The sequence below is a fragment of the Coregonus clupeaformis genome, chromosome 15 (assembly GCF_020615455.1).
Source record: "Coregonus clupeaformis isolate EN_2021a chromosome 15, ASM2061545v1, whole genome shotgun sequence".
NCBI lineage: Eukaryota > Metazoa > Chordata > Actinopteri > Salmoniformes > Salmonidae > Coregonus > Coregonus clupeaformis.
Genome location: NC_059206.1, coordinates 62,225,389 through 62,247,499, shown reverse-complemented (window position 1 = coordinate 62,247,499; position 22,111 = coordinate 62,225,389). Strand labels below are relative to the sequence as shown.

Below are 22,111 nucleotides of genomic sequence, written 5' to 3'. Positions count from 1 at the left end.
TATGCTTCTACTAAACCATTACAAGGCTAGGATGTGTTTCTGATTTCTGATTTCTTGCTCAATCGCTTTGTTTTTCACCCACGTGCAATTAGTTTAAATATGTTGATCTAAACTTGAATGCTGCCTCGAAAACCCCCAAAAAATAGTATTCTGCAATCCGGATGTGGGAATGTTGCCAGTTGAAAATGTAGTGTTTAGAGAATGTTTGTTACTGTGGTGTCTTGTTTCTTTTAACTGGAGTATTTGGGATGCTTGATGGGCCCCTTCTAATGGGCTGAGTGGTCAGACTGACAGATCGTCTTCCCTTTGGCCTGGTTGCTGTTAATACACTGAGGGCTGTGTTGTGCGTGTGGAAACTAAAGCATTGTTTATGCTTCATGTCCTCTCTGACTGCGCTGCCTGGTGAAAACACATTGTTTTAAAGCCAGTGTAAGAAGACAAATGTGCCTTGCCTGCTTCCTCTGTATATTTTCTTCTTTTACAAGTTGTTACAGTACCTTTGTTGTTTTAGAAGTAGCTGATAGTTTGGGTCACAGCCTGGTTCTGACAGTGGAGCAGTTGTAAAACCCCATTGATTCCTGGGTGACTAGATCAAAGCTCACAGTAGGCTCTTAGTGTAGGCCTATGTGTCAGTGTTCTGGTTTTGTTCAGAGTAATCCCTGGGTAAATTGGGAGAACCTGTTCTGGTTTGTGTTAGCTGTTTGGTGTGGCGCCACTGTGTCAAATAGTCCCCTGTGTCAGTTTGATCATCTCTCTCGTGTGTTTGCAGATTGAGATCAGCCGGAGAGTGACCCTAGAGGAGCTCCCTCCTGTGCTGGTGCTCCACCTCAAGAGATTTGTGTTTGAGAAGACTGGAGGCTGTCAGAAACTGATCAAGAACATTGATTACCCTGTAGACCTAGAGATCAGCAAAGGTACGTGAATCACTGAAAAGCCTCCAGACCATTGGGTAAGGTCCCCACTTAAAAAACACATGCCCCAATTATTGAATTAACTCTATTGAATGTGTGTTAAGCTCTGAACCCTGTGTGAAAAAGGCAATCATTTTTAACATACTTCTCACACTGTCAGCATCTGATCATATTCCTGTAAAGACCATCTTTCCACGGTCTGTGTCCTAGGTAGACAGACACACACAGGTGTAGCTCACTTGACTGCCATCGCATATTTAAACGAGGGTGCCGGCAGAATGCTGGGAAGTCATCATCAGCGGCAGGGAGAGATGATTTGTGGGTCGACCTCATACCGTTAAAGGCCTCCTCATCCAGCCCCGACACCCAACCTCACACAGCTTCACACCTCATCAGTCCTGTACCCTACAAGCCCTGAAACCAGCAGCACACAGAGGAAATATTTATAGAGGACTTCCCTCCCCCTAAAAAAAAGGAGGGAGCCTCTGTATCCATCTCTCCCATGTAGGAGGTTCATGTGGGGGTTCTGTAGCTAGTCCTAAAGGCACGTCTACCAAATCCCCATAGACGAAGTCCCAGCAGCTTGAGGATAGTAGTACTGTAGATTTACAGAATAAGCATCAGAATGTGGAGAGAACTGGCTCGTTCCAATGTAAACTGGGTCCAGCGTGTTGGGCCTGCTCCGGTGTATATATTATAAAAAGTAGGCTACATTTTACTTTGTTTTGGGACGAGCGGCGCCTGCCAGCATTCTAGCCTAGTTGGAACATCTAATCTGCATACAATTTACCAAACGCTACACTGGTGTATTTTTATAGCCACCTTTATTTAGATGGGCTGGCTTTCATAACTGTAATTGACGGTGCTCTGAGGGATATCTTAAACCTCTGTTTCTCTCTGTGATGTGGCTGTATTGTATGTATTAATTTGGCTGCCCTCCTTAGATCTCCTCTCTTCAGGGGTGCGGAGCAAAATATTCAAAGGCCAAAGAACCTACAGGCTCTTTGCAGGTATGTACCGTATACACCGATTTATGATCAACTACACACCTCTCCTTATACTACCACAGTATCACACAAATGGTCACAATCATTCAATTATACGCAGTTAATAGGGCATTGGCCCAATACGAACAGGTAACAGCATATATAGTCAAGCATATTATATATTCAAACATTAAGTTTGATATTTCATAGGATTCTCTTTTGATGTGTTTTTCAGACTCACTGAGGTTTCCATTCATTCTCTGTTTCACTCCACATGCTATCTCAGTGGCTGATGGTATTGATACTCTTTATTTGAGCTACCTTGAACGGCTCTCCTCGGCTACTGTATTTCTGATAGAAAGCAGATTGAACTTCTCGGAGCCATGACTTTGCTCTTGGAACAATTTTATGTTTTGGACAAATCTCAATTGACCCTTCGCTGAGCCACGCCCCACAATTTTCGGCAACCAATCGCAGCACTCCAATGGATAGCAACTGTCGTCAAGTCCGACACCTCGGACAAGCTCACGCTTAAATCTCATGAAAGCCAGTGATGTCTATAGCAAAAACTGAGTTGTCTGCAAAAATTAATGTTTAAATGGCTAAATCATTTAACAGTGCACCATTAATACTTGCTACTGTGATTCCTGAAATACAGAGCCTGTTGATAGAGTATTTTTCAAATCCAAAATTATACTTTTGTTACATTGTTTGCTAGCTCAGCTGGTTAGGTAGCTCTGTCTCATTGACCACCAAACGTTGCTAATGCTAGATAGGTAGCTAGTTAGCCACTTAATATAACTTGTTTTCTCAATGTATGTTAGCTAGCTAAGTTAGCAACATTATGAATACAACTCCCTTGAAAGCACTAGTTAGCTGAAATTGGCTTATAGCTTTGATTGCATGCAAATAGTGAATTCAGAGCCATTCAGTGGCTAGCTACACTACAAACATAATTTCACCAGGTTCCCGTGAAGAAATTGTAATGACAGTCCACCACAACATAGGCTACCCAAGAGTTTCCTGACTAGCAAGGGGTGGTCTGTTTTTAATTTCATTGTGTATTAGAAACACAGTTTGAGATCATTGTGAGGGGATTTCGCCAGTGGTTTTAATGGGGAATTGGGCTTCCCGGGAAAATGTTGTCAGAGGTTGCAACAGAAACCAAGGAGGGCGGGGCTTAGTGAAAGGGCAATTTGAGGAAAGGTTGACTCAAATCATGTTCAGAAACTTTTAGTTGGAGCAAAATGCTGTTTCTTTTCTGTAAACTTCTCTATGTCCTACAAAATTCTAGAATATAAACATACCTGTTTAATGTACTGGATAGTATTATGACTTGGCTATGGAGAAAGGTACGGTGGAAAAGTACAGTGTTGAGTTCTGTTGCTATGATTCCAGAGGGCTCCTTGTGGAATGATGCCCAATGTAGCTAGTGCTGATCTCAGCTGTGAAATTACGCAAGAGTTTCATTCTGTGGTAACATGCATCAGTAAAACCACATTCTCTCACTCCACTCTTCCTCCTAGACCCAGGAAGTCTTTCTAGACTAGAGCATTACCCCAGACTTTGCCACAGCCCTGACCCCTCCCCACCCCTATAACCCCCTCCTTGGCAGGGCCAAAGGGGATAAAAGTGGTCCTTCATTAGGAAGCTCTGCCTGCCCCATGAAAACATCTCCACTGTGCTGCTGTCTGGTGTGAGCGGCCAGTGTCCAGCTAACTGTTATTTCCAGCAGCTCATTCAGCATGTAGTTCTCCTGCCCCCTCCTCCCCTCCCTTCATGACTCACTGACCTGTTCAAACAAAGACAACCTCCACTGTGGATATGGGGGTCCTGTTAATCTCCCCGTAGTTTGGAATTAAATTGTCTTCAGCCGTTTATTTTCCTTTCAGAGCCGAAAAGGGCGCTCCTCACTTGTCAAAAAGCTGTTAGTAGAGTAACCCCTGGCAACTGTTGCTATAGCGGTGCAGTAAATCTTTTACTGTAAGATCCTGGAGGTAAACGTTTTGCCTTCTCTCTGACCATCTGGCCCATGGACGGAGAAAGTCTTGATGAAAAGGTCTCGTGCTACACAGCGTGTAATATGATAACATAACAGTATTGTAAATATATAATAAGCGCCTTTGGAAACTTCAATCATGTCAATTTTTATGTTCTTGCTCCAGTGAAAAGGTGAACCTGTGCAATCAAGCACTTAGGGGAAAAGTTGGCTCAAGTACACACTGGTATTTCTTTTTTCCCTCCTGCCAAGCCAATCATTCAGTTGGTTGCACATATCTGTTTTCTGATGAGGGGGTAATGACATTACTCCTTGCCTATAGTAGGTTATGGTTTCAGTACAAAGAATGAGTTACCGCCTGAGGCTAGTTCTGTGTCCAAATCAAACGGATCTAACAAGATCGTCATGTTTACTCAATTTAATGATTTATTTCTGCCCGGTAACAACTGTCACTGTGGGCTTAAATCCGAAGCCCACTTTTTAAACGTGTTCTTCTTCGTATCGTTGTTTTTCACGTTAAGGGCATTAAGTCTGTTTGGAACACGTGTTGCCAGCCCAGCTTGTAAATATGGGCACAGAATGGACAATGTTCTTTTCTTTCCACATTCTCCTTGTGTAGTTACTAAGGTTTCTACATTTGGTCATGATTGATGCATTGCCAAGAATTCTTATGACACTTGATCAGATATCTGAAAGAAGTGTAATAAAGTTTTAACAATATGCTTACAACATGCTATTCATGTTCATATTCACATTCACATATTCATTGGTTTCCGCCTCTGAAACTCTTCCATTTTGTGTGTCCCTCTCGCAGTTGTCTATCACCATGGGAACAGCGCTACAGGCGGCCATTACACCACGGATGTCTTCCACATCGGTCTGAACGGCTGGCTGCGCATTGACGACCAGGCAGTGAAGGTCATCAACCAGTACCAGGTGGTGAAGCAGACTGCTGAGCGCACTGCCTACCTGCTGTACTACCGTCGCGTCGACCTGCTGTAGACGCCACACACATATACATGCACACTCACACAGCGGAACACTTATTCAACTACATATGCACACTCCCACTACAGACACTCAAGTGCACATACACATGCATACATACAAACGCATACAAACACACAAACTAATGAACAGGAACACTGCCCAACTTCTTCTCTTGCAAGATTTTCCTCTTCCTCCCCCTCGTCCCAGCTTTTCCAGAGAACCAGCTTTTCCAACAATGCCTTTTTTCCTTTTATCTTTTTTGGAAGAATTAGAGGAAAAAAGGACGCGTTCTAAAATAATTTCCCTGTGATGGCTTCCTCTTCTCTGTGCGCCACTGCTGTTTTTTTTTAAATGCTGAGAGGAGAGACTGTTGAATGGACTGAGGGGAGGGGACCTTGAGACTCGCCTCTGAACCTACAGCCTCGTTCAGACTGGGAACAGTGAGTACTTTACCCACAGGACGAACTATCTATCTACAACACGAGGCTGCAGATGGACTGTTGGACTGCTGGAGAGAAGTTGTATTTTTTTTTGTTTATCTACTGTTTTTTTTTCATTTTGGGGGGAAAATGGCATAGAATAATCAGTGTTTTGCCTTTTAGCAAGGGGAGTTGTTGTCCTAATGAATTTGCAGCAGTTTAAACGCCTGTTGAAATTTTGCCAGAGTGCATCAAAAAAGGCCCAGCACCAGCAAACGACAAAACGTTATCGGATGAGTCTCTATAACTCCAGAGGCAAGATGCTCTTCATGGCCACCATCTCTTCTTCCTTCTCCACCTTCCTCACTTTCCTGATGCTTTTAAATCTAGGTAAAACTTGAGCCATCAAAAAAATTAGAAAAAATGACAGGAGAAGAGGTGCTGCTACAATGTGCTGAAACTAAACAGCTTTGTTTGAGAGAACCTTGTGGTTTCTGGGTGTAGAATTAGAATGACTATCTAAAAACAATTTTAATGCGCTTTAGGATTTAAATGATTAAAAAAATAAGCTTCTGTGCACGTAAAATATAAATGATCAATAAAAAGATGTGGACGTGCAAATGCACACTTGCAGATATTTTAAGATTTAAAACTGTTGAAAAAATAAATAAAAAATAGAAATCTAAATCTAGGTGAGTGTCACCTTGTTTGGCTCCCTGGGTGGTTGTTAGTTCTAAGGCTTTCTGAGTACTCTGGAGCACTGGAGAGATACCAATGAAGACTGAGATTCCACCGCAAGCACCAGCCCTTGTTTATTTTATACCTATCCTTTCTCCCCTCCATCCTTCATTTATCCTTTTTCCCCTGTTCTGGTCTAAAGGTTCCATCTGTGTATAGGCGGCCTGCCTTTGTAGTTACAAGAGCCACATTACCCTTACCCCTCAACTCATCAGAAAAAGGGGGCTGCCTTAGGTTCGCTATGCGAGGCTTTCTAATCCAAATCTCCACTCAATGTACAAGTCCAACCCAGTGAGTGTGACAACTGTAAGTCAAATGTCTGTAAAGTGTTACGGGAATGTACCTGACCTTTGCATTTCCTCTTTGTGGCTGAGTGCAGTTCCTCTCCAGTGAGAGAGACTGTCCATGTTGGGGGGTAAGTGGGAACACATCTGCTGCTTGGCTCTAGAAATGAAATCCCCCACAATAAATGCGCACAAAAGGAAATCATGTTTGTTTTTGTTTGAGACCTTGCTTTTTGCATCATTATTATTCATTGATTGTGTTTTGCGTTTCGGTTAAATGCTATTGTTATTTTTCATTTGTTCAATAATACCATGACCGTTTCCCAGAATTATACTATATGGCATTTAAATTGATATTTGAGCGAAATTACCCAAGGTAAAGCACAACAATGAATAAAATTGGACAAGTTCTTTGCTTGATCATATTTTCTTTTGTCATTTTCTTTTTTGCCTGAACTAAGTTTGATCCATAGTCTAATCTTAAAGGATATTTTAACCAAACCAATTTCAGAATCTGTCAGTATTTAATCCTTTACAAAAATAACATAACTGGTACATTACTTTGCTGAAGGCTTGGTGCATTGTGGTTTACCCTTGTATACTCTATGTCCTTAATGGGCAAAGCAGACTATTTTCTAAAGAGCTTTCACATACAGTATACACTTTCTCACATACACACACTACTTGCACACACACTTGGCCATTAGATAACACGAGGTACACAACTGGGAATGGGTCCTTTTGTAAGTCGGCTCTCACACTTTCCCATTTCTGACCACTGGACGTTGGGGCAGTGTGAAATCATTTTTCCCACTTCGGAATAGCAGCGCATGCATTTTAGATCCAACAGGAAGAGCTTATTTTATCCCATTTCTCACTTTGTAGTTCACTCACTGATGGTAGCAGAGACCTATTAAATATACGTCTATCCCCTTTTATTTAAAGTGACTTGAAACTGAGTCATGGAAAGAGTTATCTGACCATGTGCATTTTCTGTGTTGAATTCTTTGCGTTTGGAGCAGTGTCATTTATATTGCCAACACAATTCCCTTCCATGAATTAGCGTTGTATATTTTGCCCTGAAAATGTGTATTGTGTTAAAGTGACTGCAATTTCATAGTCTAAACTGTGCAGAATTTGGTTCCCTCAAGTCATTTGCTTATTACTTATGGGTATGTAAAGTCAAAAAATGTCCCCAAGTGAAACCAAAGGATACGTCACATTGACCCTGTTGCCTTTCGTAATTGCGCTAATGCTTCTATGTCTAACTTTGGTTTCACCTCTGCACCATAAGTTCTGTTGCCACAGCTCATGATTCATTCAATCAGCATGACTCAGTCATTCCATATAAGGAAATTGAGCTGATCCGTTCAGATCATTATAAAACTCCTTATAAGTGTTAGTTCAATTGTGCTGATGACTATGTGGTCATATCTAATACACTCATTGTGACAATGTTGGTTTGATTTGTTTTTCTTTCCCCCCTGAATAATGTTTTGAAGAAGATGGTTTGAAACGGACACTAAAGCTTATCTGAAAGCTTTCTGTTGTACACGTTTTATCCCTGAGTCTTTTTTTATGACTATGGTCAGGATATATGCTGGCGAATCGCTTCAATGATGTCGTTCTGTTTAGTTTGTGCTTCCTAACACGGTTGTCTGCTGAGGGCTTGTGTTGGGATATCAAGCTGAAACAAACTATATGCTGTCTTTTCATCTTAATCCTCCAGCATTCTACTCTTTTTGTTTATTGTTCAAATAAAAGATTGTGGAAAACCGAAGCCGTTTGCCAATGAAGTGTAATCCGAAGACTGCTTAGCTTTCTTCTAGTACTTCAACATCCTGTAGTCTCTACACACCTTCAACTGCCCTAGTACAGACAATGTGCACAATAACAGCCTGGTCTCAGACTAGATGTTACATAGTAAACGTGATTCCGGACACTCAACTTAGTATTATATGTTGCTTTTGGTATGGTTACATAACACAGATGGTTACTTAAGGCAAAAACTAAAGTAGGGTGGTTGGTCGGCATGGATGGGTGGGCGTATAACGTCTACAGTTGAAGTCGAAAGTTTACATACACCTTAGCCAAATAAATGTAAACTCAGAAAAAAATCCCTGTCTTAGGTCAGTTAGGATCACCACTTTATTTTAAGAATGTGAAATGTCAGAATAATAGAACAGAGAATGATTTATTTCAGCTTTTATTTATTTCGTCACATTCCCAGTGGGTCAGAAGTTTACATACACTCAATTAGTATTTGGTAGCATTGCCTTTAAATTGTTTAACTTGGGTCAAACGTTTCGGGTAGCGTTCCACAAGCTTCCCACAATAAGTTGGGTGAATTTTGGCCCATTCCTCCTGACAGAGCTGGTGTAACTGAGTCAGGTTTGTAGGCCTCCTTGCTCGCACACGCTTTTTCAGTTCTGCCCACACATTTTCTATAGGATTGAGGTCAGGGCTTTGTGATGGCCACACTAATACCTTGACTTTGTTGTCCTTAAGCCATTTTGCCACAACTTTGGAAGTATGCTTGGGGTCATTGTCCATTTGGAAGACCCATTTGCGACCAAGCTTTAACTTCCTGACTGATGTCTTGAGATGTTACTTCAATATATCCACACAATTTTCCTTCCTCATGATGTCATCTATTTTGTGAAGTGCACCAGTCCCTCCTGCAGCAAAGCACCCCCACGGCATGATGCTGCCACCCCCGTGCTTCACGGTTGGGATGGTGTTCTTCGGCTTGCAAGTTCCCCCTTTTTCCTCCAAACATAACGATTGTCATTATGGCCAAAACAGTTCTATTTTTGTTTCATCAGACCAGAGGATATTTCTCCAAAAAGTATGATCTTTGTCCCCATGTGCAGTTGCAAACCGTAGTCTGGCTTTTTTTATGCCGGTTTTGGAGCAGTGGCTTCTTCCTTGCTGAGCGGCCTTTCAGGTTATGTCGATATAGGACTTGTTTTACTCTGGATATAGATACTTTTGTACCTGTTTCCTCCAGCATCTTCACAAGGTCCTTTGCTGTTGTTCTGGGATTGATTTGCACTTTTCGCACCAAGGTACGTTCATCTCTAGGAGACAGAACGCGTCTCCTTCCTGAGCGGTATGATGGCTGCGTGGGCCCATGGTGTTTATATTTGCGTACTGTTGTTTGTACAGATGAATGTGGTACCTTCAGGCGTTTGGAAATTGCTCCCAAGGATGAACCTGTCCCAATGATGAACCAGACTTGTGGAGGTCTACAACTTTTCTTCTGAGGTCTTGGCTGATTTCTTTTGATTTTCCCATGATGCCAAGCAAAGAGGCACGGAGTTTGAAGGTAGGCCTTAAAATACATCCACAGGTACACCTCCAATTGACTCAAATGATGTCAATTAGCCTATCAGAAGCTTCTAAAGCCATGACATCATTTTCTGGAATTTTCCAAGCTGTTTAAAGGCACAGTCAACTTAGTGTATGTAAACTTCTGACCCACTGGAATTGTGATACAGTGAATTATAAGTGAAATAATCTGTCTGTAAACAATTGTTGGAAAAATGACTTGTCATGCACAAAGTAGATGTCCTAACCGACTTGCCAAAACTATAGTTTGTTAACAAATTTGTGGAGTGGTTGAAAAACAAGTTTTAATGACTCCAACCAAGTGTATGTAAACTTCCGACTTCAACTGTATGTCTAGCAACCCAATGGTTGCGAGTTTGAATCTCATCACGGACAACTTTAGCATTTTAGCTAATTAGCAACTTTTCCACTACTTTTTAGCTACTTTGCGACTACTTAGCATGTTAGCTTACCTGTCCCCTAACCTTAACCCTAACCCTTTTTGATAACCCTAACCTTAACCCTTTAACCTAACTCCTAAACTTAACCCTAACCCCCTAGCCTAGCTAAAGGTAGCCAGCTAGCTAATGTTAGCCACCTAGCTAGAATTCGTAACATATACGTTTTGAAATTCGTAACATATTGTATGTTTTTCAAATTCTTAACATAATATGAATAGTAATTCGAAAAATATACAAAATGGGTGATGGACATCCAGAAATTAATACATACCATACGGAACTTAGCATATCATGCTAAATGGAGTGTCTCGGGTTTACGCACAGAATAATATGAAATGCTCTGAGACCAAGTTGACAAACAAACAACATTAAATAAAGTGGAAACTGATCTTCACAGTATATATTTTGCATGTATTGTAGCCAATCTAGAAATAATCACCTGTATTGTAGCCTACCAGTATCTAGAAATAACCACCTATGGTCTCATTCCATATTCCTCATTTAGTTTTCACCTACAGTATCTGATGTACAGTATTTCCAGTATGCTGTAGCTGTTCTCCCCCTGACCAGGACTGTGGTCAAGCTGGCTGCCTCTGTGTCCTGACTACAGTCTGGTTCAGGAAAGTGAGCTTGCTTCTGTTTGGTTTATACAAGCATGCCCATAATTTCAGATTTTGCCAGGGAAGGATTTTCCTTCTCTGTTTTTCTTGCTATAATTGGGCCTTGTACAGGGATGCGGGGTGCAGGTTTTACTCTCAGACTTGAACATGTAATTAAGTGTGGTATTTTTCTTGTTAATGTCACAGTACAGCTAAAGATCCTCTTTATAGGCCCGTGTCCTGGGGGGGAAGTTACAGCCCTGGGCACCCACTGATGGACCACCTATATACTCAGAGAAGTGTGTCTTTCAGCCACGCTGAGAAAATGATATGTTGTAAGGGAGCTTGTTTTACCTCTTCCATTTTTAAGCCATGAGTGGATGTTTATAGCCAGAACATATTTTTAAAGCCAGTAACTTCTAATGGGCATATTGCAGTGAAGACCCTGGCATGAATGTTCGCTGAAAACAGGGGCTACTCTTAATGTTGGTAGGGGATTTCAAGTGAAGTTTGACGCGTCTGAGATACTTTAACATTACCTGTGACGTTTTGAACACTAGCACCACTGCCTGTGGCACAGAGGATTGAAGCATCAGGGAGAGATTGTCTAGTGAGGGATGGCTGACTCAGAAGTCCTTAGAACATTGAGTGAACATGATGTTCAGAACTCTCCTTCTACATGGGGGCTGAGTGCAAACTCCCCCCTTCTTTATGAAGCATGTGGATGGAGAGATGCAGTGCTTGAGAGAAACCTCATATACCCCTAGACAAAATATGTGTGGTTACAGACATCCATATCAACACCATAGCCTCCCCAAACCTGTCCCCTAACCACCTCAGTCCTTATTTTCAGAATAATTTTTCTTGGCTGTAGAAAACTATGCAACCTGAGACAACAATTTCCTGTCTGTAGTAACCAGCTAGGTCACTCAGAGGGGGAATCGCATAGTTATAAAAGTTGCACTTACAACAACACTTTGCTGTGGTTTAGCATTTCAATAATTTGCGTTAGAATGGTAATGAGCAGTTACAGTTACTCCCGCCCCCTCCACTGTGTGTTGGCTCAGGACTATCCTGGTCCAGCCAAACAAACTGTACACCTTGAGACTGGAATCCCAGGCATGCACTCCCTTCTCATGCCAGTCTGGTGCTGTGTTTGTCCCTGTGCCCTCCAGCTACGCAGACCTCTCACTATAGCTTCTGAGGTAAGTGTGAGTTTGATTCTGAAAGTGATCCTCTCTTCTGCTGTCCACCTCTTCCCACAGGTCTCAGGGAACAGCACCCTCTTGTGGACATAAATCACACAACCATCAAGCCTGTAGAGATTGTTTAAATGTACAATATAAGTTATTCAGTATACCGGTAACAGGTATTCCCTCCATTCATGCCACCATTCATTGGGGTGAAAAGAACCCTGTGACACAGAGAGGGTTTGAGTGTAAATGGCTGTGTTCTGCCTCATTGTAACGTGAGCCTATTCTCAGGACTAGAAATTATATTAATCCTAACAGTATTTCCCCGAGCATTTTGGTATCTTTACCAAGCACTAGACCCATGCCTGAGAGAAGGGGGGTGAAGATGGATTGAGATTTTCTCATCCTCCGTCCTAGCGCTCTGTTGACACACGAGCTGTAGTGCTTGGGCACCTGGGCACAGTGTTTAAACTGCTGAGTTTCACTGAGGGTTTCTCCGGTGATTTGAGTAAAAAGAAGAGCCCTTCAGCTGGTTGCACACACTGGCCTTTTTAAAGTTGGCCAACAGAGGGGTTTCACACAGAAAAAAGTAAATCACCGGATTAAACGTTCCCCCGTCTCTCATTGCTGCTGACCAGTAATGTTACTGTGGTTACCATAATGTTTGTTATGTTTGGCCTTATCAGAGCGGTACAGAAAAAAAATATGATCGAGGAGTAATGTAAATTAAGTATATGTGCTGGGTTCTTAGCAAGAGGGTGGTGGAGGATGTAGATGTTTCCAGCTTCCAGCTTTGCAGCACTGGCACTGCAGGCCAAACATGAGAGGATAGGGGGTCAAGGCTTTCCTGTGAAGGGCAGGAAAAGTAGGACAGCGTACCCTCTTTGGGAAATTCTTTCAGGACAGGTTAAGGAATTATTTGTGTTCTTTTGAAAAACCATCAAGAGGAAATGAAAGCAGGTCCATCTCCAGACAGAACATTAGTCCATGGAGCTCCTACATCAAACATGGAACATCTGAAACCCATGACTTATTTTAGGCAAGTGTCCCAGAACTACTATAACGATAGGGGAGGAGAGGTGTTAATAATATGGGCATAAGACTTTCATTCATGTACACTGAGTATACAAAACATTAAGAACACCTGCTCTTCATCGCGCTCTAGCGACTCCATGTGGCGGGCCGTGCCCCTGCAGGCTGACTTCGGTCGTCAGTTGAACGTGTTTCCTCCGACACATTGGTGCGGCTGGCTTCCGGGTTAAGCGGGCGGGTGTTAAAGCGCAGTTCGGTGGGTCATGTTTCAGACGACGCATGACTCGACCTTCGCCTCTCCCGAGCCCGTTGGGAGTTCCAGCGATGAGACAAGGTTGTAATTGGATATCACAAAATTGGGGCGAAAAAGGGGGTAAAATAAAAATAAAAAGAACACCTGCTCTTTCCATGACGTAGACTGTCCAGGTGAAAGCTATGATCCCTTATTGATGTCATTTGTTAAATCCACTTCAATCAGTTTAGATGAAGGGGAGGAAACAAGTTAAAGAAGGATCTTTAAGCCTTGAGACAATTGAGACATGGATTGTGTATGTGTGCAATTCAGAGGGTGAATGGGCAAGACAAAATATTTAAGTGCCTTTTGAAAGGGGTATGGTAGTAAGTGCCAGGCATACTGGTTTGTGTAAAGAACTGCAACGCTGCTGGGTTTTTAATGCTCAACAGTTTCCCGTGTGTATAAAGAATGGTCCACCACCCAAAGGACATCCAGCCAACTGGACACAGCTGTGGTAAGCATTGGCGTCAACATGGGCCAGCATCCCTGTGGAACGCTTTCGACACCTTGTAGAGTCCATGCCCCAACGAATTAAGGCTGTTCTGAGGGCATAAGGGGGTGCAACTCAATATTAGGAAGGTGTTCTTAATGTTTTGTACACGCAGTGTATGTGCAAGACTGACAAGCCCAGATACACATAAAAGCCACCGCAACAGCTTTCTGTCTCTCACTGGTTTACTATACCTGTATTCAATAAAACATGTGGATGCCGGTAAAAGCCTTTTGAACAAATTGTTTCTCAATCATTGAGGCCATTTTCAAATGGTAATTTATCAGTGGTCTGGGTGTGATCTGATGAGACTTTTGCTTTGTCTTGGCTCTGGTGGAGGATTGGAGAGATCCTTTGTTAAATGGAGCAGAATTCTCAAAAAGTCATTTTGATTTGTTCCTTGTAAAATTCACAAGCTAAATGTTTCAGAGCAATATCAACTTCATGGAGGAATTATGGGTCGAAAAAATTTAGGTCACCGTGCAGCTGGCTTTTCTTCTGCTAGGTAAATAACAGCGACAACATGATGAACCATCTTCTCAGCAGCACATGAAGCCTCGGCTTCTCTGTGTTACCGTGCCAACCCTAATCCATGTCTGGCGGGTCAACACCCCTCGTGTCGTCCCCCGTGCCAGGTGTCATAAACTCGTGTTTCTTCTATGTAACATGTTTGTTAGTGCGTCTTTCATGTGCTGCTGCTGAGCCAAATGAAGGCCAGCTGACATTGTCATCTCTCTTTTTCATAAACAATCAAATGCAACATGGCTCTCCCTCTGTGGTCCCATGTGGCTGTGTGTTTAGATCATGACGGAGTACTACCATGCCAAGTACCATGCCTTTACATCCACAAGTCTGGGTCAATACAGAAGATGTAGGCATGTATGCTATACTTTACATGTGGTGGAGCGTGATGTAGAGGTTGGTGTGCTAGTGATGCAGTGTGTGAATCAGTGTGTGTGTTTTGTAAAATTCCATCTTGGATTCCCACTCTGATGGGAGTCTTGGTCTCCATACCTGGGGGTAGAAACGTGAATTCCCCATGGGTTAAGTCATCCTCACAGAGACAATGCTGAGCTGTACCAGCCAGCAGATAGAGCGATAAAGAGGGAGGGAGATAAACAAAGAGACTGCTCTGACAAACTGGGTACTTGGTACAGATGTGAATGATGTGTTTGCACATGTGAGGACAGTGAAGAGAGAAGAGTGTGGTAAGAGCACCCCCTATTCTTCATTCCTGTTTGATTTACAACTGTTCTGTTTTAGAACCGAACTGCCCCTCCACTCTGCTATGGCTAGAGGACATTCTGTCATGGCATACCTTGAGTGGCATCAAAGCAGGCTATCAAAATAAAAAGCCAACAAGTGAATAGTTGTTAAACCATATACTGATTTATCATACCAGCTATCATATCATATGAATGATATATTATAACACAGCTAAAGAGATAATTATTATTAATAATACAGTTATACACAAATTACACAACCGGTCAAAAGTTTTAGAACACTTACTCATTCAAGGGTTTTTCTTTATTTTTACTATTTTCTACATTGTAGAATAATAGTGAAGACATCAAAACTATTAAATCACCCATATGGAATCATGTAGTAACCAAAGAAGTGTTAAACAAATCAAAATATATTTTATATTTGAGATTCTTCAAATAGCCACACTTTGCCTTGATGACAGCTTTGCACACTCTTGGCATTCTCTCAACCAGCTTCACCTGGAATGCTTTTCCAACAGTCTTGAAGGAGTTACCACATATGCTGAGCACTTGTTGGCTGCTTTACCTTCACTCTGCGGTCCGACTCATCCCAAACCATCTCAACTTGGTTGAGGTCGGGGGATTGTGGAGGACAGGTCATCTGATGCAGCACTCCATCACTCTCCTTCTTGGTAAAATAGCCCTTACACCGCCTGGAGGTGTGTTGGGTCATTGTCCTGTTGAAAAACAAATGATTGTCCCACTAAGCCCAAAGTAGATGGGATGGCGTATCGCTGCAGAATGATGTGGTAGCCATGCTGGTTAAGTGACCTGTACGCTCTTGTTGGCTGGTCCTCACTACATGTTCGTCGTCAAACCCACTGGCTCCAGGCCATCTATAAATCACTGCTAGGCAAATCCCCGCCTTATCTTAGCTCATTGGTCACCATAGCAGCACCCACCCGTAGTCTGCGCTCCAGCAGGTATATCTCACTGGTCATTCCCAAAGCCAACACCTCCTTTGGCCGCCATTCCTTCCAGTTCTCTGCTGCCAATGACTGGAACAAATTGCAAAAATTCTCTGAAGCTGGAGACTCTTATCTCCCTCACTAACTTTAAGCATCAGTTGTCAGAGCACCTTACCGATCACTGCACCTGTACACAGCCCATCTGAAATTAGCCCACCCAACTACCTCATCCCTATATTGTTATTTATTTTGCTCTTTTGCACCCCAGTATCTCTATTTGCACATAATCTCTTGCACATCTAGCATTCCAGTGTTAATACTATTGTAATTATTTTGCACTATAGCCTATTTATTGCCTTACCTCCATAACTTGCTACATTTGCACACACTGTATATATATTTTCTGTTGTATTTTTGACTTTGTTTTACCCCATATGTAACTCTGTGTTGTTTTTATCGCACTGCTTTGCTTTATCTTGGCCAGGTCGCAGTTGTAAATGAGAACTTGTTCTCAACTGGCTTACCTGGTTAAATAAAGGTGAAATAAAAAAATAAAATAAAAAAGTGTGCATTGAATTCTAAATAAATCACAAATTGTGGAGGCCAGGTCATCTGATGCAGCACTCCATCACTCTCCTTCTTGGTAAAATAGCCCTTACACAGCCTGGAGGTGTGTTGGGTCATTGTCCTGTTGAAAAACAAATGATTGTCCCACTAAGCCCAAACCAGATGGGATGGCGTATCGCTGCAGAATGCTGTGGTAGCCATGCTGGTTAAGTGTGCCTTGAATTCTAAGTAAATCACAGACAGTGTCACCAGCAAAGCACCCCCACACCATAACACCTCCTCTTCCATGCTTTACTGTGGGAAATACACATGCGGAGATCATCCGTTCACCCACACCCCGTCTCACAAAGACACGGTGGTTGGAAACAAAAATCTCAAATTTGGACTCCAGACCAAAGGACACATTTCCACCGGTCTAATGTCCATTGCTCGTGTTTCTTGGCCCAAGCAAGTCTCTTCTTATTATTGGTGTCCTTTAGTAGTGGTTTCTTTGCAGCAATTCGACCATGAAGGCCTGATTCACACAGTCTCCTCTGAACAGTTGATGTTGAGATGTGTCTGTTACTTGAACTCTGTGAAGCATTTATTTGGGCTGGAATTTCTGAGGCTGGTAACTCTAATGAACCTATCCTCTGCAGCAGAGGTAACTCTGGGTCTTCCATTCCTGTGGCGGTCCTCATGAGAGCCAGTTTCATCATAGCGCTTGATGTCACAACACAACTGATTGGCTCAAATGCATTAAGAAGGAAATAAACTTTTAAAGAAGGCACACCTGTTAATTGAAATGCATTCCAGGTGACTACCTCATGAAGCTGGTTGAGAGAATGCCAAGAGTGTGCAAAGCTGTCATCAAGGCAAAGGCTGGCTATTTGAAGAATCTCAAATATAAAATATATTTTGATTTGTTTAACACTTTTTTGGTTACTACATGATTCCATATGTGTTATTTCATGTCTTCACTATTATTCTGCAATGTAGAAAATAGTAAAAATAAAGAAAAACCCTGGAATGAGTAGGTGTGTCCAAACTTTTGACTGGTACTGTGTATATCGTGATTTGCTGAGAAGTAAAATAAAATAAAAATAATAATAAATCTAGATGATTTCTAGGCCGTATCGGCCAGACCTACAAGCATTAACATCAATCCAAAACTATTTAGTCTTTACATTTCAAGTGGGTTTGATTTTTAGAATGTTGAACTATCCAGACATTCCACACTTTCAGGTGTTCAGGGACTTGGAGAAAATAAACTGAAACACTTTGTATCCCCTGTTTCCTGACACTGTGGTTTTATGTAAAATTCCACATCCTCATCAGTACACCTGTGGAGTCTATGCACCAGAGACATTCAGTCTGTACCTGTCTGATGGTACAGTACGTTGATACATGTACAAATACTCATCTATTGGTGCATGAGACATGCTGACTCATTACTGATTCATAACCAGATGAAGTGCAATTAAAAATGCTATTATAAATGGAATGTGAGAGTTAGCGCCTGACCTATGTGGTTTAGATCGTATCTCACCTGTGCCATGTGCGCACTGATGTCCTGTCCTGAAGCTCCGTAACAGTGGACAGGGCCTGTGTGTGCTGAGTCAGTGGTTTTGCATTAGAGAGCAGGCTCTCTTGGCACCGTGGTCTCGTTAGTGCTGATGGTTGTGTGTTCTCTGTCAGGGTCGACAGGAGGATGCGGAGGAGTACCTGGGCTTCACCCTCACTTTTTTGGTTACTAGACGATTCCATATATGTTATTTCATAGTTTTGATGTCTTCTACAATGTAAAAAATTGTAAAAATAAAGAAAAACTCTTGAATGAGTAGGTGTGTCCAAACTTTTGACTGGTGGTGTACAGTGGGGCAAAAAAAGTATTTAGTCAGCCACCAATTGTGCAAGTTCTCCCACTTAAAAAAATGAGAGAGGCCTGTAATTTTCATCATAGGTACACATCAACTATGACAGACAAAATGAGAAAAACAAATCCAGAAAATCACATTGTAGGATTTTTTATGAATTTATTTGCAAATTATGGTGGAAAATAAGTATTTGGTCAACAACAAAAGTTTCTCAATACTTTGTTATATACCCTTTGTTGGCAATGACACAGGTCAAACGTTTTCTGTAAGTCTTCAAGGTTTTCACACACTGTTGCTGGTATTTTGGCCCATTCCTCCATGCAGATCTCCTCTAGAGCAGTGATGTTTTGGGGCTGTCACTGGGCAACACGGACTTTCAACTCCCTCCAAAGATTTTCTATGGGGTTGAGATCTGGAGACTGGCTAGGCCACTCCAGGACCTTGAAATGCTTCTTACGAAGCCACTCCTTCGTTGCCCGGGCGGTGTGTTTGGGATCATTGTCATGCTGAAAGACCCAGCCACGTTTCATCTTCAATGCCCTTGCTGATGGAAGGAGGTTTTCACTCAAAATCTCACGATACATGGCCCCATTCATTCTTTCCTTTACACGGATCAGTCGTCCTGGTCCTTTTGCAGAAAAACAGCCCCAAAGCATGATGTTTCCACCCCCATGCTTCACAGTAGATATGGTGTTCTTTGGATGCAACTCAGCATTCTTTGTCCTCCAAACACGACGAGTTGAGTTTTTACCAAAAAAGTTATATTTTGGTTTCATCTGACCATATGACATTCTCCCAATCCTCTTCTGGATCATCAAAATGCACTCTAGCAAACTTCAGACGGGCCTGGACATGTACTGGCTTAAGCAGGGGGGACACGTCTGGCACTGCAGGATTTGAGTCCCTGGCGGCGTAGTGTGTTACTGATGGTAGGCTTTGTTACTTTGGTCCCAGCTCTCTGCAGGTAATTCACTAGGTCCCCCCGTGTGGTTCTGGGATTTTTGCTCACCGTTCTTGTGATTATTTTGACCCCACGGGGTGAGATCTTGCGTGGAGCCCCAGATCGAGGGAGATTATCAGTGGTCTTGTATGTCTTCCATTTCCTAATAATTGCTCCCACAGTTGATTTCTTCAAACCAAGCTGCTTACCTATTGCAGATTCAGTCTTCCCAGCCTGGTGCAGGTCTACAATTTTGTTTCTGGTGTCCTTTGACAGCTCTTTGGTCTTGGCCATAGTGGAGTTTGGAGTGTGACTGTTTGAGGTTGTGGACAGGTGTCTTTTATACTGATAACAAGTTCAAACAGGTGCCATTAATACAGGTAACGAGTGGAGGACAGAGGAGCCTCTTAAAGAAGAAGTTACAGGTCTGTGAGAGCCAGAAATCTTGCTTGTTTGTAGGTGACCAAATACTTATTTTCCACCATAATTTGCAAATAAATTCATAAATCCTACAATGTGATTTTCTGGATTTTTTTTTCTCAATTTGTCTGTCATAGTTGACGTGTACCTATGATGAAAATTACAGGCCTCTCTCATCTTTTTAAGTGGGAGAACTTGCACAATTGGTGGCTGACTAAATAAATGTTTTTCCCCACTGTATTTAGCAATTCCATCCATTCCATAGCGCTTGATGGTTTTTGCGACTGCACTTGAAGAAACTTTCAAAGTTCTTGAAATGTTCCGTATTGACTGACCTTTATGTCTTAAAGTAATGATGGACTGTTGTTTCTCTTTGCTTATTTTAGCTGTTCTTGCCATTATATGGACTTGGTCTTTTACCAAATAGGGCTATATTCTGTATACCTCCCCTACCTTGTCACAACACAACTGATTGGCTCAAATGCATTATGAAGGAAATAAATTCCACAAATTAACTTTTAAGAAGGCACACCTGTTAATTGAAATGCATTCCAGGTGACTACCTCATGAAGCTGGTTGAGAGAATGCCTAGAGTGTGCAAAGCTGTCATAATAATAAATAATAATATGCCATTTAGCAGACGCTTTTATCCAAAGCGACTTACAGTCATGCGTGCATACATTTTTTTTTTTTTTTTTGTGTATGGGTAGTCATCAAGGCAAAGGGTGGCTATTTGAAGAATCTCAAATATAAAATATATTTTGATTTCTTTAAAACTTTTTAGGTTACTACATGATTCCATATGTGTTATTTCATAGTTTTGACGTCTTCACTATTATTCTACAATGTAAAAATAAAGAAAAATCCTTGAATGACTAGGTGTTCTAAAACTTTTGACCGGTAGTGTATATTATTATCACTATCAAAATAGATCAAATTATAATAATATCGTATGTGGAATTATGAATTATATTTACATGTATCCGACTATAATGATATATAGTCATGCAATAATGTTTATGATAGGCTAATGGTAATTATCGATTAACTGTCTTGAAGAAACTCTGGCAACATGTTTGAATTGGAAAAGAAACAGAAAAGTTATACAAAACTCTACTACGCATTTCGATTGCTCTGGTTCGTAGTGAATTACATACTTTGCGTTTTCCTTTCGACATCAATCGTCAGAGCGCAGGATGCTTGCCAAGAACATAGCCTTCTTGAGGAGGGAGCTGGGGGAGCTGGGGGAGTGACTAAAGAAAGAAGAGTTAAGATTTGTTTCCCTCCTCACTCGTTCAGCGGGGTCTCCTCTATATAAAGCACTGAGCTGCCGCTTTAACGTCAGTCAAAAGTTACCAATGACCCAAAACACACGGCCAAGGCAAAAGGAGTTGCTCAAGAAGAAGCACATAAAACCTCCCGAGTGGCGCAGTGGTCTAAGGCACTGTCCATTGCAGTGCTAGCTGTGCCACTAGAGATCCTGGTTCGAATCCAGGCTCTGTCGTAGCCGGCCGCGACCGGGAGACCCATGGGGCGGCGCACAATTGGCCCAGCGTCGTCCAGGGTAGGGGAGGGAATGGCCGGCAGGGATGTTGGTAGAGTACGGCGTTTGCAACGGCAGGGTTGTGGGTTCGATTCCCACGGGGGGCCAGTATGAAAAAATATAATGTATGCACTCACTAACTGTAAGTCGCTCTGGATAAGAGCGTCTGCTAAATGACTAAAATGTAAATGTAAATTAAGGTCCTGGAGTGGCCTAGCCAGTCTCCAGACCTTAATCCCATAGGAAATCTGTGGAGGGAGCTGAAGGATCGAGTTGCCAAACGTCAGTCTCAAAACCATAATGACTTGGAGAAGATCTGCAAAGAGGAGTGGAACAAAATCCCTCCTGAGATGTGTGCAAACCTGGTGGCCAACTACAAGAAACGTCTGACCTCTGTGATTGCCAACAAGGATTTTGCCACCAAGTACTAAGTCATGTTTTGCAGAGGGGTCAAATACTTATTTCCCTCATTAAAATGCAAATCAATTTATAACATTTTTTACATGCATTTTTCTGGATTTTTTTGTTGTTATTCTGTCTCTCACTGTTCAAATAAACCTACCATTAAAATTATAGACTGATCATGTCTTTGTCAGTGGGCAAACATACAAAATCAGCAGGGGATCAAATACTTTTTTCCCTCACTGTATATATTTAACAATTCCATCATAGCGCTTGATGGTTTTTGCGACTGCACTTGAAGAAACTTTCAAAGTTCTTGAAATGTTCCGTATTGACTGACCTTCATGTCTTAAAGTAATGATGGACTGTCGTTTCTCTTTGCTTATTTGTGCTGTTCTTGCCATAATATGGACTTGGTCTTTTACCAAATAGGGCTATCTTCTGTATACCTCCCCTACCTTGTCACAACACAACTGATTG

The 22,111-nt window shown here is 42.0% G+C and overlaps 1 long non-coding RNA gene across 1 annotated transcript; it reads left to right on the top strand.

The window, feature by feature from the left end:
• Nucleotides 1–739: 739 nt before the first annotated feature.
• On the top strand, nucleotides 740–8,107 carry LOC123492606. The gene is made up of 3 exons (XR_006661811.1): nucleotides 740–914; nucleotides 1,856–1,921; nucleotides 4,711–8,107. It is a non-coding gene; the product is annotated as an uncharacterized LOC123492606 (long non-coding RNA).
• Nucleotides 8,108–22,111: the final 14,004 nt, after the last annotated feature.